Source organism: Elephantulus edwardii, unplaced genomic scaffold, assembly GCF_000299155.1.
Source record: "Elephantulus edwardii isolate Elephantulus edwardi_28Jun2011 unplaced genomic scaffold, EleEdw1.0 scaffold00058, whole genome shotgun sequence".
Lineage (NCBI taxonomy): Eukaryota > Metazoa > Chordata > Mammalia > Macroscelidea > Macroscelididae > Elephantulus > Elephantulus edwardii.
In genome coordinates this window covers 10315644-10319531 of record NW_006399808.1, presented here as the reverse complement: position 1 = coordinate 10319531, position 3888 = coordinate 10315644, and positions in this window count along the sequence as shown.

The following is a 3888-nucleotide window of genomic DNA, read 5'->3' as shown; positions in this document are numbered from 1 at the left end:
ATTCAAATGGCCAACAAGCACATGAAGAAATGTTCAAAATCCCTAGTTCTAAGAGAGAGGCAAATCAAAACAACTATGATGTCATCTCACCCCAGTCAGAATAGCAAAATTTAACAGAACAGCAAGCAACAAATGCTGGCGAGGTTGTGGAGAAACTGGAACGAACCCTTATTCACTGTTGGTGGGAGTGTAAAATGGTGCAACCACTGTGGAAGGCGGTATGGCGCTTTCTCAAAAAGTTGCAAATAGAAATACCATTTGACCCAGGAATTCCACTACTGGGAATACACCCCAAAGAGACCATAACTGACATCCAAGCAGATATATGCACACCCATGTTTAATGCGGCTTTGTTCACAATAGCAAGGAGTTGGAAACACCCTAAGTGCCCATCAACGAATGGATAGAGAAGCTGTGGTATATTCATACAATGGAATACTACGCTGCACTGAAAAACAAAAAACTCATGTAATATTATTCAAAATGGGTGACCCTGGAGGACATTACGCTGAGTGAAGTATCTCAGTCACAAAAGGCCACTGTTGTAAAACAGGACTGACCTCGGGGTTGGGGTGAGACTGAGAAAGGCGGGAAAAATAATGTATACTGCATTGAAACAGATGAGGAAGGAAACTGTTTAAAAGGGATATGTGATTAGGTATTTTTGTCATGACAGTAGTCCAAAGTGAAGGCTGCATAGTGGAGTGGACCTGGGGGGAGGGATTGTAAAACAATGAAAGAATTTTTCTTTTACTTTTCCAAGAGGGTAGTGTACTGGGGGGAGGGTTGGGAGGCAAGAAAGTGTAACAATGAATGACTGGAAATCCTCAGTCTCTGTAAATTTTCATCAAAATTAATATTAAAAAAATTAATTTTGTGGAAGTGTGGGAGTAAGGAATATATTTTATAAAGTGTTACAATGAAATCTCACGACTGATCATTGATTACTGGGAGTTTTAAAAAGCTGTAATGGACAGTTAAGAAAATTACCGGGGTGATGCAAACTATGAGCTTGCTAAATATGGATTTCAATGTAGATTGTCTTTATCATATGAACCTAAAGGAACAAATTACAGTTAAAGTGTGAGTGGAAGAACTTCCTGTAGTTGCTATAGATTGGCTTGCTGCTGGGATGTAAATCCTTTGCTGAGCCTACACCTTCATAAACCTTTTGGCAGGTATATAGTGAACATTTATTTCTATTTCTTGGTCTTCTTAGATTGTAAGGCCATGGACACTAACAGCTGATAACTTCTGTCTTTTTTCATGATTAAATCTACTTCTTTAACTTGATTTGTAAGCAAAACCTGGGAAATCTACAAAAATAAGTAGTTTGTGGTTTATCTAGAAAGAATACAGAAATTATTACTGGTTTTTTTGGTGAAGAAAGTAAATTTTGTACTGTTTATTTCAATCTGAATGTGAATTTTGTTAAAAAAAACAAACAAACACAAAACCTCCTCAAACTCATTGCTATTAAGTCAAAACCAGCCCATGACTGACCCTCCACGAGTTTTCAGGAGGAGGTTGATCTTAGAATGATTATCCATTTTTTTCCTTAGTTACCAGTATTCTTTCTAAAGCACCAACTTTCAATAAAGTGGAAATAGTACTACCAAAAAGAGATACTAGTTCTTGCATTGCTATTAAGATTGGGATGGAAATTTTTTTCTCCTAGCAATCTTTATTATGGAAATTTTTTTTATTATACTCGAGTTTTATGGCAGGTACAGTCATTCCATTGTTTAAGCCATTGGGCTCTGTACACATATTGTTCAGTTTTCAACTGTATGAATTAACTTGATACATTATTAGAATTCTGAAGTTACTTAATTTTTCTTTTAAACTGGTTTACTTACAAAGTTTGTATTAGTTGTTTTTCACATTAGATCTTTCCCATTTGTTTCCTTTACCCGCACCGCACACACCCACCAAATTGTGTGACCCTATGATTACCACCCTGCCCATCCTCACCCCTCTGCTCCTATCCTCTTCTGCCTTGGATCCTCATACATTTTATCTATTTCTACAATAATGGTTTTATACAGTACTTTTCCTTATGGGACTGAGTTAGTTCACGTAGCATACTACTCTCCTGTCCTTCCCAAGTAGTGATTTTCAAAATCATTGTTCCTGCACACTGTGTAGTATTCCATTGAGTGGATGTACCATAATTCCTCAACCCATTCTATTGTAGTTGAACATTTTGAGCTGTTGCCACATTTTTGTGATGGTGAATGCTGCTGCTATGAACATTGGTGTTCAAATCTTCGTTTTTGCCTCAGTTCTAATTTTCTCGGAATAAATCCCAAGATGCTGAATAGCTGGGTCTGTGGTATGTCTATATTTGGCTTTCTGAGGAAACATCCAAATGCCTTCCAGAGTGGTGATACCATTTTACAATCCCACCAATAGTATATGATTTCCAATCTCTTTACATGTAACCTCTCCAATATTTATTTCCTGTCCTGTTAAACTTTGCCACTGCTACTGGGATCAGATGGTTACCTCATTGTGGTTTGAGTTGCATCTTATTGCCACTGATTTTGAGCATTTCTTCATACTGTCTGTTGGTCCTCTAAATATCTTCCTCTGTGAAAGATATTTTGCCCATTTTGTAATTGTGTTATCAGTATTTTTCTTGTGGAGGCCCTGTAGGATTCTGTAAACTTTTGATATGAGACCCCTGTCTGAAATGGTATTGCCCAATGTTTTTTCCTAGTCAGTAGATTTTCTTTAATAATTATTTTTATACTCATAATAGGTACTTTGTAGTTTTCACATTCACTTATCCAGCTATTGGGTTGTTACTGGTAGATACTTAAGTTCAAATTAGTGATAGCTCCATACTTAAAATATGAAAAATGTAAGTAATGAAACTACGTTTCTATATTTTATAATATAAACTTGAAAAAACCAAACCCATTGGTGCCAGCTCAGAAGTAATTCACAGGTAACCCTTGCACTGGGTTTCCAAGGCTGAAATCTGAAGGCAAGATGATTGTTCATCTTTCTCCTAAGGAACCACTTGTAGATTCAAACCACCAGAGAAGCAGCCTTTGGGTTTAGCTGCATAACTTCCTACACAGTTCCAAAGGTCATCCCAACTTCAAGTATAAGAGTAGCTGCAAAGTAAGACTTTGATTAGATGGACCGACACAGTACCTGTAGCAATGGAGTCAGAGCATGTCAGAGATGGTGAGGCTGCCTCACAATAGAATGAACAAGTATGAAACTTAGCAGGGTTATGTAAAACCCAACTTAAAAAAAATCACTACCCTCAATGTAAAGACTAAGGTTGAATATAATGAAAAGGATAAGGTTATGGAATATGTAAAATTCCTTGTGAAATGGGGATTTCATTATATTTGCTAAAATATACACTGTAATAAACATGAGTTTCTATCCTTTGAATCTTCATGTTATGTCTATACTTTTCAATGTATACCACTTTCATTTAATCTTTACTAAAAGATCTTTTTAAAACGTCTCCATATAAAGAAATCCTGTATTTCTTACTAAAATACCAGTGATATAACAAAGGGTAGTTAAGATAAAGAAATTTCAGTCCATTTAAAAAATAGTAAAAATGATACCTAGCTTCCCAGAATACTAGCCAAATTATTCCTTAAAAATTTAACTACATAAAGAATAAAGAACTCAAATCAATTAAAGTACTTCTTTTTTTATTTTTGTATGAGTGTACTGTCAAATCAGATCTGACTGGCACAGGAGGAGATTGTCATTGTCCCTCCTTCCCCGGCAGAGCATCTGGTGGATTTGAACCGTGAGCCTCTGAGATTGTAGTTGCAGCTCCTTGCCACTAGGCCACCAGAGCTCCCCTTAAAGTACTTCTTTAAATCACAGCTTTATACTGCCACTGTATTT